Raw genomic sequence first — 13,607 nt, forward strand, 5'->3', positions numbered from 1 at the left:
ACCCCACTCCCCATTACCTGCAATATCTATTTGCAAGGATTTCTTCTCTTCGGGCCAGGCTTCCTTAGGAACGGTCCTCTTACTGTGGATCTCCCCTTTCTGTTTAATGGCTTTAGTGTCTGCTAGATTATCAATCTTCGTGTCTTGTAGTTGAGCTGACTGCTCTGAAGCAGCAGCAGCCCTGGAACCTAAGAGAGGGAAATCACGATTCAGACAGGAAGCTGACAAAAATTATTTTAAAATACCTCTCAAGCATCTACTAGTGTGAGAAGAGAGTTACACTGGATAAACAGTGAGATGGATGCAGGACGGGAATAAAGACGCAGACGTAGAGAACAGACGTGAGGACACGGGGAGGGGGAAGGGGAAGCTGGGACGAAGTGAGAGAGTGGCACGGACTCATATACTACCAAATGTAAAATAGATAGTTAGTGGGAAGCAGCCGCATAGCACAGGGAGATCAGCTCAGTGTGGTGTGACCAGCTAGAGGGGTGGGATCGGGAGGGTGGGAGGGAGATGCAAGAGGGAGGAGATATGGGGATATATGTATATGTATAGCTGATTCACTTTGTTATAAAGCAGAAACTAACACACCATTGTCAAGCAATTATACTCCAATAAAGATGTTTAAAACAAAACCAAAAAAACTGAGATGGAAAGAGAAAAGCATTTTGGGCAAAGGTGAATACATATGAAAAAAAATGGAATCAGGAAAGCAATTGAACATCTAAGAAACAGTGCAAGTATATAATTTATTAGATTATAGAATTTGTAAGGAAAAGAGAAAAATTAGCATTTGAAAGGTTCTTTGGGAGCCCATTCTACTGTTCTGAAAGACTAGGCTTAAAAAGTTTAGTTTTCATTCTTTTTCTTTAATAAATGTATTTATTTGTTTATTTATTTGGTTGCATTGGGTGCTCATTGCTGCGCGCGGGCTTTCTGTAGTTGCGGCGAGCGGGGCTACTCTTCGTTGTGGTGCGCGGGCTTCTCATTGCGGTGGCTTCTCTTGTTGCGGAGCATGGGCTCTAGGCTCGCGGGCTTCAGTAGTCGTGGCATGCGGGCTCAGTAGTTGTGGTGCATGGACTTAGCTGCTCCACGGCATGTGGGGTCTTCCTGGACCAGGGCTTGAACCCGTGTCCCCTGCGACGGCAGGCAGATTCTTAACCACTGCGCCACCACGGAAGCCCCTCTTGTTTCCTGTTCTTGTTCTATGTTATTTTGCTTATTTTATATACTCAACAATAATTTGGAAGACAGATATCTAGTTTTAAAATTCTTTTCGAGTTTCATTTTTTGGTAGCTTTTTTCCATTGTGGTAAAATATACATAAAATTTACCATTTCAAACATTTTTAAGTATACAAGTTAAGGCATTAAGTATATTCACATTGTTGGGCAACCATCACACCATCCATCTCCAGAATTAACTCATTTTCCCAAATGGAAACTCTGTACCTATTAAACAATAACTCCCTTTCCTCCTCCTCCAACCCTTTTGTGACTGGCTTGTATTACTTAGCACAATGCCTTCAAAGTCCATCCACAGTGTAGCATGTGTCAGAAATTCACTCCTTTTTAAGGCTGAATAATATTCTATTGTATGTATGTATCACATTGTATTGATCCATTCATCAGGTGGTAGACATCTGGATTGTTCTCACCCTTTGGCTATTGTTAATAATGCTGCTATGAACCTGGGTGTTCAAAATCTGTTCAAATCCCTGCTTTCGATTCTTTTGGGTATATACTTAGAAGAAGAATTGCTAGATCATATAGTAATTCTATGTTTCATTTTTTGAGGAACCACTACACTGTTTTCCACGGTGGCTATACCATTTTACATTCCCATCAGCAATACACAAGAGTTCCAATTTCACCATATCCCTGCCAACCCTTGCTCTTTTTTATTTCATAAAAGCCATCCTAATGGGTATGAAGTGGTATCTCTTTGTAGTTTTTATTTACATTTCCTTCATGACTAATGAAGTAAAACATCTTTTCACGTTCTTTTTGGCCATCTGTATCTTTCCTGGAGAAATGTCTCTTCAGATTCTGTACTCATTTAAAAATTAGATTGCTTTTTGCTGTTGTTGAACTGTAAGAGTTCTTCATATATTATGGATAGTCATCTCTCATCAGATATATGAATTGCAAATGTTTTTCCCAATTCTGTGTGCAACCTTTTTACTATGTTGATGGTGTTTTTTTTTTTTTTTTTTTTTTTTGGTGCACACAAGTTTTAAATTTTAATCAAGTCAAATTTATTTTTTATGAAAACTTCTTTAACCTATCTGATCACCAAGTCATGAATAAAATGACAGCTCTTTAGTCAAAAAGACAAAAAAATACAATTGTTTTTTCTTTTCATGCCTTTCATTCCAAAATTAACTTTTGGCATTTTTTTTTCCACCTTGTAACTAAATTTGCTATTTAGATGAGTGTTGTGTCAAACTGACTTCAAAGTTCACCACTGATCACTTTCAGCATTGCTTCATTTCTCTGTAATGAATTCTTCATTTTGATTCATCTCTTCAGCTGGGTGAGTCTTCAAGTGAATTTTTCAAGAAGGTACAGAGGTTGAATATACTTTCTAGCTGCTGTGTACTTGTGAAAATGTCTTTTCATTGTCATAGTGCTTAATGAAAATGCACTGGGTCCATAAATCCTTGAATTATATAATTTCCCCAATAAATACAGATTTGGTTCCATTATTTTTACATTTAGTATTTTAAATAAGCCTGATATCAGACTAAATTTTCTTCTCTTAACTTTTTTTTTTAAATTGTATATTTATGGGATTTTCTTCTATTTATTTTGACTCAAAAATCTTTTTCTGATATGTGTCTCAGTCTCTGATTTTTCCCTGGATTTTTATGGCAACTTTCAATCTGCATACAGTGTTCCCCTTTTCAGGAGGAGGATGTTTTATTCAATTAAGTGTTTGAATATTACTTTCTTCTTCAGCTGCAGATATAATTCTTGGTTTGGTTTACTTAGCTATGTTTCTTATGTCTCTCATCATCTTTCACAGCATTTTCATTTTCTTCTCCTTTTTCCTCTGTAATTTTGCAGACTCTCAGATTTGTCCTCATCACTAATTTAACTTCCTTCATGTTAATTCCACCCTTTCTTGCCTGCAAAATGTATTTTAAATCTGTTACCAAATCTTTACAGTTTTAGGCAGTCTTTTCCTTCATATGTTCATTCCTGCCCACCCCCTCCCCCACACACACACACTTTTTTTCTAAATTGAGACAAAACATGAAATTCACCATTTAAGGGTTCTGCCGCGGAGACACGTGAAGGTCGGTGACTTGGTGCGGAGTTTGTCTCGGCACGCGTGGCCGCGCTGGGATGGCGTCCTCCTCGTCTTCCTCCGCAGCGGGTTTGGGCTCGGTCGACCCGCAGCTGCAGCATTGCACGGAGGTAGAGACTCAGAAGCAGCGCTTCCAGCAGCTGGTGCACCAGATGACGGAACTTTGTTGGGAAATGTGCATGGACAAGCCTGGGCCAAAGTTGGACAGTCGGGCTGAGGCTTGTTTTGTGAACTGCGTTGAGCGCTTCATTGATACAAGCCAATTCATCTAGAATCGACTGGAACAGACCCAGAAATCCAAGCCAGTCTTCTCAGAAAGCCTTTCTGACTGACCTGAGTATTACCTCTCTGGAAAAGGAAGGTAGTTCAAGAAATGAAGAGCAGTTGATGGGATGGTTGAAGAAAAGGCTGTGGGGGGATCGGCTCCCACCTTTGTCACTCTTGGGACATCCTGTCATCTGAGAATGAATAAAGACCGATTTTTGTGTGTGGGGGTGGTTTGAGGGTCAAATGTGTTTGGGGTTGTGTTTTTTAATGCTAATCTTGGGAAAACAATTGACAGATGAATGGAAAACTCTACTAGGTGTATGTTACTGTATGTGGGACGATGCTTTCCTCATAGTCCCATTAACTGCTTCCTATAATTTTAATAGTGGAACTGCTCTATAATTTGATATGTGGGACCACATAGGTAATAATCTGTTATTTGTGTGGATTCCTTTCAGATTTCTGGAGAGATCGATATACATCTTTGTGTCTCTCAGAAAGGGCAGCAGTGGGGGAAAGAGTAATTTGGTACTTGACTGTAGGCCTCCTTATCTAGTGTTTGATTATCAGTGCTGGAAAAAAAATGTATGGAGTATTCATACAGTACATTTCACTTTTCTAGATTATCTCCCTCCCTTATACTGTGATTCACTTAAATTTCTATATATAAAGTACAGTCTTGAGCTAGTACAGGTAGCCTGAGAGTCTAGAGGACTTTAGTTAAAGGAATCTAGCCAGCGAACATAATTCTCATACTAAACTGCCACAAGGAAGACGTTAACTTACCCTGTATGTCAGGGTCCAAAAAAATTTAAAGATGTGCCTAAATGAAAAAATAAGTTATAAAGATTTAGGCCAGTCAAAAACTAACAGCAGTTTCAGGTAGAGGTGCATGCCTAACGTAAACCAGCATAGTTTCCATTTACTGCGTTCTTTTCATCACTGAAATAAAAACTTCTACAAGATTCAAAAAAAAAAATTCACCGATTAAAGTAAGTGTACAATTCACTAGTTCTTAGTATTTTCACAACCAATATTGCTATCTAATTCCAGAACATTTTTGTCACGCCCCCACAAAGAAATCTTGTATATGTTAGCTGTTACTCCCTATTTTCCCCTCCCCAACATCCCCTGGCATCCACTAATCTACTTTCTGTCTATATGGATTTGCTCATTCTGGACATTTCATATACATGGAATTATACAATATATGACCGTTTGCTATTGGCTTGAAATATTTCTCCGTTTAATAGTGTCAGTTTTTCGGACTTCCCTGGTGGTACAGTGGTTAAGAATCCGCCTGCCAATGCAGGGGACACGGGCTCGAGCCCTGGTCTGGGAAGATCTCACATGCCGCGGAGCAACTAAGCCTGCGCGCCAAAACTACTGAGCCTGCGCTCTAGAGCCCAAGAGCCACAACTACTGAAGCCCATGCACTTAGAGCCCGTGCTCCTCAACAAGAGAAGCCAGCACAATGAGAAGCCCGCGCACCACAACAAAGAGTAGCCCCTGCTCGCCACAGCTAGAGAAAACTCGCGCGCGGCAACGAAGACCCAGCGCAGCCAAAAATAAAAATACAAATAAATAAATAAATAAATTTATTTATTTATTTAAAAAAATAGTGTCAGGTTTTTTCATTTTAATTCTGTTAGTTTTTCTTTATGTATTTGGGACTTGCTTATACTGCATTTGTCTTTTAAGTCATATAGGAGAAAAACTGACTTACAAACAAAAATACATTTATACTGTCTTTTGTATTTACTTATGTAGTTACCTTTAGTACTTTTTTCATGTGGATTTAAGTTACTGTCTGGTGTTCACCATTCCATCTTGAAAAAAATCTCTTTAGTATTTTCTGTGGGTCAGTTTGCTAGCAGTGGAGTCTTTCAACTGTTGTTTATCTGAGAATGTCTTCATCTCTCCTTCATTTCTGAAGGGTAGTTTTGCTAGGTACAGAATACTTGGTAGGCAGGTTCTTTTCCTCAGCTCTTTGCATATGTCATTGCAATGCCTTCTGGCCTCTATGGTTTCTGATGAAAAATCAGCAATTAGTTTTATTGAAGATTCTTTGTACATGATAACTCCGCTCTTGCTGCTTTAACACTGTCTTTGTCATTTGATGGTTTATGATGTATGTAGATGTGGCTCTCTTTGACTGTATCATGCTTGGACTTCCTTGAGCTTTTGGGATGTGCAGATTAACAGCAGTCATCAAATTTGTGAAATTTTAGGCCATTATTTCTCCAAATACTCCTTCAGTCTCTTTTTCTGTCTCTTCATCTGGAACTCCCATTATGTGTATAATAGGATGCTTGAAGGTGTCCCATAGGACTCTGAGATTCTGTTAATTTCTCTTCATTCTTTTTTCTTTCTGTTTCTCACACTGGATAATCTCAATTGGCCTATCTTCAAGTTCACTGACTCATACTTCTGCCTGTTCAAATCTGATACTGAGCTTTCTCCAGTCAATTTTTTATTTTAGTTATTGTACTTTTCAACTACAGATCTTCTATTTGGTTCTTTTTTGTAATTTCTCTTTATTGATATTCTCTATTTGGTAAGACACTGTTCTTATACTTCTTTTTTTTTTTTTTAAACATCTTTATTGAAGTATAATTGCTTCACAATTGTGTGTTAGTTTCTGCTTTATAACAAAGTGAATCAGCTACAGATATACACACGTTTCCATATCTCCTCCCTTCCGCATCTCCCTCCCTCCCACCCTCCCCATCCCACCCCCCCCCAAGGTGGTCACAAAGCACCGTGCTGATCTCCCTGTGCTATGCGGCTGCTTCCCACTAGCTATCTATTTTACATTTGGTAGTGTATATATGTCCATGACACTCTCTCATCCTGTCGCATCTCACCCCTCCCCCTCCCCATATCCTCAAGTCCATTCTTTAGTAGGTCTGTGTCTTTATTCCCATCTTGCCACTAGGTTCTTCATGGCCCTTTTTTTTTCCCTTAGATTCCATATATATGTGTTAGCATACTGTATTTTTTTTTCTCTTTCTGACTTACTTCACTCTGTATGACAGACTCTAACTCCATCCACCTCATTACAAATACCTCCATTTCATTTCTTTTTATGGCTGAGTAATATTCCACTGTATATATGTGCCACATCTTCTTTATCCATTCATCCGATGATGGACACTTAGGTTGCTTCCATGTCCTGGCTATTGTAAATAGAGCTGCAATGAACATTTTGGTACATGACTCTTTTTGAATTATGGTTTTCTCAGGGTATATGCCCAGAAGTGGGATTGCTGGGTCGTATGGTAGTTCTATTTGTAGTTTTTTAAGGAACCTCCATACTGTCCTCCATAGTGGCTGTATCAATTTACATTCCCACCAACAGTGCAAGAGTGCTCCCTTTTCTCCACACCCTCTCCAGCATTTATTGTTTCTAGATTTTTTGATGATGGCCATTCTGACCGGTGTGAGATGATACCTCATTGTAGTTTTGATTTGCATTTCTCTAATGATTAATGATGTTGAGCATGCTTTCATGTGTCTGTTGGCCATCTGTATATCTTCTTTGGAGAAATGTCTATTTAGGTCTTCTGCCCATTTTTGGATTGGGTTGTTTGTTTTTTTGTTATTGAGCTGCATGAGCTGCTTGTAAATCTCGGAGATTAATCCTTTGTCAGTTGCTTCATTTGCAAATATTTTCTCCCATTCTGAGGGTTGTCTTTTGGTCTTGTTTATGGTTTCCTTTGCTGTGCAAAAGCTTTTAAGTTTCATTAGGTCCCATTTGTTTATTTGTGTTCTTATTTCCATTTCTCTAGGATCTGGGTCAAAAAGGATCTTGCTGTGATTTATGTCATAGAGTGTTCTGCCTATGTTTTCCTCTAAGAGTTTGATAGTGTCTGGCCTTACACTTAGGTCTTTAATCCATTTTGAGTTTATTTTTGTGTATGGTGTCAGGGAGTGTTCTAATTTCATACTTTTACATGTACCTGTCCAATTTTCCCAGCACCACTTATTAAAGAGGCTGTCTTTTCTCCACTGTATATGCTTGCCTCCTTTATCAAAGATAAGGTGACCATATGTGCGTGGGTTTATCTCTGGGCTTTCTATCCTGTTCCATTGATCTATATTTCTGTTTTTGTGCCAGTACCAAACTGTCTTGATTCCTGTAGCTTTGTAATATAGTCTGAAGTCAGGGAGCCTGATTCCTCCAGCTCCATTTTTCGTTCTCAAGATTGCTTTGGCTATTCGGGGTCTTTTGTGTCTCCATAGAAATTGTGAAATTTTTGGTTCTAGCTCTGTGAAAAATGCCAGTGGTAGTTTGATAGGGATTGCATTGAATCTGTAGATTTCTTTGGGTAGTAGAGTCATTTTCACAATGTTGATTCTTCCAATCCAAGAACATGGTATATCTCTCCATCTATTTGTATCATCTTTAATTTCTTTCATCAGTGTCCTATAATTTTCGGCATACAGGTCTTTTGTCTCCTTAGGTAGGTTTATTCCTAGATATTTTATTCTTTTTGTTGCAATGGTAAACGGGAGTGTTCTCTTAATTTCACTTTCAGATTTTTCATCATTAGTATATAGGAAGGCAAGAGATTTCTGTGCATTAATTTTGTATCCTGCTACTTTACCAAATTCATTGATTAGCTCTAGTAGTTTTCTGGTGCCAGTTTTAGGATTCTCTATGTATAGTATCATGTCATCTGCAAACAGTGACAGCTTTACTTCTTCTTTTCCGATTTGGATTCCTTTTATTTCTTTTTCTTCTCTGATTGCTGTGGCTAAAACTTCCAAAACTATGTTGAATAATAGTGGTGAGAGTGGGCAACCTTGTCTTGTTCCTGATCTTAGTGGAAATGGTTTCAGTTTCTCACCATTGAGGACAATGTTGGCTGTGGGTTTGTCATATATGGCCTTTATTATGTTGAGGAAAGTTCCCTCTATGCCTACTTTCTGCAGGGCTTTTATCATAAATGGGTGTTGAATTTTGTCGAAAGCTTTCTCTGCATCTATTGAGATGATCATATGGTTTTTCTCCTTCAATTTGTTAATATGATGTATTCACGTTGATTGATTTGCGTATATTGAAGAATCCTTGCATTCCTGGAATAAACCCCACTTGATCATGGTGTATGATCCTTTTAATGTGCTGTTGGATTCTGTTTGCTAGTATTTTGTTGAGGATTTTTGCATCTGTGTTCATCAGTGATATTGGCCTGTAGTTTTCTTTCTTTGTGACATCTTTGTCTGGTTTTGGTATCAGGGTGATGGTGGCCTCGTAGAATGAGTTGGGGAGTGTTCCTCCCTCTGCAATATTTTGGAAGAGTTTGAGAAGGATAGGTGTTAGCTCTTCTCTAAATGTTTGATAGAATTCGCCTGTGAAGCCATCTGGTCCTGGGCTTTTGTTTGTTGGAAGATTTTTAATCACAGTTTCAATTTCAGTGCTTGTGATCGGTCTGTTCATATTTTCTATTTCTTCCTGGTTCAGTCTCGGTGGGTTGTGCATTTCTAAGCATCTGTCCATTTCTTCCAGGTTGTCCATTTTATTGGCATAGAGTTGCTTGTAGTAATCTCTCATGATCGTTTGTATTTCTGCAGTGTCAGTGGTTACTTCTCCTTTTTCATTTCTAATTCTATTGATTTGAGTCTTCTCCCTTTTTCTCTTGATGAGTCTGGCTAATGGTTTATCAATTTTGTTTATCTTCTTGAAGAACCAGCTTTTAGTTTCATTGATTTTTGCTATTGTTTCCTTCATTTCTTTTTCATTTATTTCTGATCTGATCTTTATGATTTCTTTCCTTCTGCTAGCTTTGGGGTTTTTTTGTTCTTCTTTCTCTAATTGCTTTAGGTGCAAGGTTAGGTTGTTTATTCGAGATGTTTCCTGTTTCTTGATGTAGGCTTCTATTGCTATAAACTTCCCTCTTAGCACTGCTTTTGCTGCGTCCCATAGGTTTTGGGTCGTCGTGTCTCCATTGTCATTTGTTTCTAGGTATTTTTTGATTTCCCCTTTGATTTCTTCAGTGATCACTTCGTTAATAAGTAGTGTATTGTGTAGCCTCCATGTGTTTGTATTTTTTACAGACCTTTTCCTGTAATTGATATCTAGTCTCATAGCGTTGTGGTCAGAAAAGATACTTGATACGATTTCAATTTTCTTAAATTTACCAAGGCTTGTTTTGTGACCCAAGATATGATCTATCCTGGAGAATGTTCCATGAGCACTTGAGAAAAATGTGTATTCTGTTGTTTTTGGGTGGAATGTCCTATAAATATCAATTAAGTCCATCTTGTTTAATGTATCATTTAAAGCTCGTGTTTCCTTATTTATTTTCATTTTGGATGATCTGTCCATTGGTGAAAGTGGGGTGTTAAAGTCCCCTACTATGATTGTGTTGCTGTCGATTTCCCCTTTTATGGCTGTTAGTATTTGCCTTATGTACTGAGGTGCTCCTATGTTGGGTGCATAAATGTTTACAATTGTTATATCTTCTTCTTGGATCGATCCCTTGATCATTATATAGTGTCCTTCTTTGTCTCTTGTAATAGTCTTTATTTTAAAGTCTATTTTGTCTGATATGAGAATTGCTACTCCAGCTTTCTTTTGATTTCCATTTGCATGGAATATCTTTTTCCATCCCCTCACTTTCAGTCTGTATGTGTCTCTAGGTCTGAAGTGGGTCTCTTGTAGACAGCATATATATGGGTCTTGCTTTTGTATCCATTCAGCCAGTCTGTGTCTTTTGGTGGGAGCATTTAATCCATTTATATTTAAGGTAATTATTGATATGTATGTTCCTATTCCCATTTTCTTAAATAGTTTATGTTTGTTATTGTAGGTGTTTTCCTTCTCTTGTGTTTCTTGCCTAGAGAAGTTCCTTTAGCATTTGTTGTAAAGCTGGTTTGGTGGTGCTGAACTCTCTCAGCTTTTGCTTGTCTGTAAAGGTTTTCATTTCTCCATCGAATCTGAATGAGATCCTTGCTGGGTAGAGTAACCTTGGTTGTAGGTTTTTCTCCTTCATGACTTTAAGTATATCCTGCCACTCCCTTCTGGCTTGCAGAGTTTCTGCTGAAAGATCAGATGTTAACCTTATGGGGATTCCCTTGTGTGTTATTTGTTGTTTTTCCCTTGCTGCTCTTAATATGCTTTCTTTATATTTAATTTTTGATAGTTTGATTAATATGTGTCTTGGCATGTTTCTCCTTGGATTTATCCTGTATGGGACTCTCTGTGCTTCCAGGACTTGATTAACTATTTCCTTTCCCATATTAGGGAAGTTTTCAACTATAATCTCTTCAAATATTTTCTCAGTCCCTTTCTTTTTCTCTTCTTCTTCTGGGACCCCTATAATTCGAATGTTGGTGCGTTTAATGTTGTCCCAGAGGTCTCTGAGACTGTCCTCAGTTCTTTTCATTCTTTTTTCTTTATTCTGCTCTGCAGTAGTTATTTCCACTATTTTATCTTCCAGGTCACTTATCCGTTCTTCTGCCTCAGTTATTCTGCTATTGATCCCGTCTAGAGTATTTTTAATTTCATTTATTGTGTTTTTCATCGTTGCTTGGTTCCTCTCTAGTTCTTCTACGTCCTTGTTAAATGTTTCTTGCATTTTGTCTATTCTATTTCCAAGATTTTGGATCATCTTTACTATCATTATTCTGAATTCTTTTTCAGGTAGACTGCCTATTTCCTCTTCATCTGTTAGGTCTGGTGTGTTTTGACCCTGCTCCTTCACCTGCTGTGTGGTTTTTTGTCTTCTCATTTTGCTTATCTTACTGTGTTTGGGGTCTCCTTTTCACAGGCTGCAGGTTCGTAGTTCCCGTTGCTTTTGGTATCTGTCCCCAGTGGCTAAGGTTGGTTCAGTGGGTTGTGTAGGCTTCCTGGTGGAGGGGACTAGTGCCTGTGTTCTGGTGGATGAGGTTGGATTTTGTCTTTCTGGTGGGCACGTCCACGTCTGGTGGTGTGTTTTGGGGTGTCTGTGGCCTTATTATGATTTTAGGCAGCCTCTCTGCTAATGGATGGGGCTGTATTCCTGTCTTGCTAGTTGTTTGGCATAGGGTGTCCAGCACTGTAGCTTGCTGGTCGTTGAGTTAAGCTGGGTCTTGATGTTGAGATGGAGGTCTCTGAGAGATTTTCACCGTTTGATGTTACGTGGAGAAGGGAGGTCTCTTGTGGACCAGTGTCCTGAAGTTGGCTCTCCCACCTCAGAGGCACAGCCCTGATGCCTGGCTGGAGCACCAAGAGCCTTTCGTCCACATGGCTCAGAATAAAAAGGAGAAAAAAATAGAAAGAAAGAAAGAAAGAGGATAAAATAAAATAAAATAAAGCTATTATAATAAAAAATAAGAAAAAAAATTAAGAATAAATGTATTCAGAAAAAAAATTTTTTTTAATTTTTAAAAATAGATTTAGTAATTTTTTGTAGTAAAAAATAAGAAAAAAATTATTAAGAAAAAAATTTATTAAGAAAAAATGTTTAATTTTTTAAAATAAAAAATATGAAAAAACTTATTAAAATTTTTTTTTAATTTCTAAAAATAGAAAATAAGGGAAAAAATATTAAGAAAACATTTATTAGGAAAAAAAATTTTTTTGAGTGAACAAAAAAACAAAGAAAAAAAACATGGACGGACCTAACCCTAGGACTAATGGTGAAAGCAAAGCTATACAGACAAAATCTCACCCAGAAGCATACACATATACACTCACAAAAAAAGGAAAAGGGGAAAAATTAATATATTCTGCTCCCAAAGTCCACCTCTTGAATTTGGGATGATTCGTTGTCTATTCAGGTATTCAACAGATGCAGGCACATCAAGTTGTTTGTGGAGCTTTAACCCACTGCTTCTGAGGCTGCTGGGAGAGACTTCCCTTTCTCTTCTTTGTTCGTACAGCTCCCGGAGTTCAGCTTTGGATTTGGACCCGCCTCTGCGTGTAGGTCGCCTGAGGGCGTCTGTTCCCCGCCCAGACAGGACGGGGTTAAAGAAGCAGCTGCTTCGGGAGCTCTGGCTCACTCAGGCCGGGGGGAGGGAGCGGTATGGAGGAGGCGGGGCAAGCCTGCGGCAGCAGAGGCTGGCGTGACGTTGCAGCAGCCTGAGGCGCGCCGTGCGTTCTCCCGGCGAAGTTGTCCCTGGATCACGGGACCCTGGCAGTGGCGAGCTGCACAGGCTCCCGGGAGGGGCGGTGTGTAGAGTGACCTGTGCTCGCACACAGGCTTCTTGGTGGCGGCAGCAGCAGCCTTAGCGTCTCCCGCCCGTCTCTGGGGTCCACGCTGATAACCGCGGCTCACGCCCGTCTCTGGGGTCCGCGCTGTTAGCCACGGCTCGCGCCCGCCTCTGGGGTCCGCGCTTATAGCCGCGGCTCGCGCCCGTCTCTGGAGCTCGTTTAGGCGGCGCTCTGAATCCCCTCTCCTTGCGCGCCACGAAACAAAGAGGCAAGAAAAAGTCTCTTGCCTCTTTGGCAGCTGCAGACTTTTTCCCGGACTCCCTCTCGGCTAGCACCGAAGCCCGAGCCTCAGCTCCCAGCCCCCACCCGCCCCAGCGGCTGAGCAGACAAGCCTCTCGGGCTGGTGAGTGCCACTCAGCACCGCTCCTCCGTGCGGGAATCTCTCCGCTTTGCCCTCCGCACCCCTGTGGCTGCGCTCTCCTCCGTGGCTCCGAAGCTTCCCCCCTCTGCCACCCACAGTCTCTGCCCGTGAAGGGGCTTCCTAGTGTGTGGAAACCTTTCCTCCTTCACAGCTCCCTCCCACTGGTGCAGGTCCTGTCCCTATTCTTTTGTCTCTGTTTTTTCTTTTTTCTTTTGCCCTACCCAAGTACGTGGGGAGTCTCTTGCCTTTTGGGAGTTCTGACGTCTTCTGCCAGCGTTCAGTGGGTGTTCTGTAGGAGCAGTTCCACGTGTAGATGTATTTCTACTGTATCTGTGGGAAGGAAGGTGATCTCCTCGTCTTACTCTTCCGCCATCTTGCCCCTCTCCCTATACTTCTTTAGACATGGTTTCATTTAGTTCTTTGAACATATTTTAAATAGCTATTTTAACATCTTCATTTAGTAAG

General features: G+C 39.9%; 1 protein-coding gene and 1 pseudogene across 10 annotated transcripts in view; both read left to right on the forward strand.

Moving 5' to 3' along the window:
- The window catches only part of LOC309611802 (uncharacterized protein), a 198,837-nt gene that overhangs the window by 59,250 nt on the left and 125,980 nt on the right, over window positions 1-13,607 (forward strand). The window lies entirely within an intron of this gene.
- On the forward strand, window positions 3,220-5,191 carry LOC309611806 (mitochondrial import inner membrane translocase subunit Tim8 A pseudogene; annotated as a pseudogene). The gene has a single exon. The product of its transcript is annotated as a mitochondrial import inner membrane translocase subunit Tim8 A pseudogene (transcript).

The sequence above is a fragment of the Balaenoptera borealis genome (genome assembly GCF_965194805.1).
Source record: "Balaenoptera borealis genome assembly, chromosome: 15".
Lineage (NCBI taxonomy): Eukaryota > Metazoa > Chordata > Mammalia > Artiodactyla > Balaenopteridae > Balaenoptera > Balaenoptera borealis.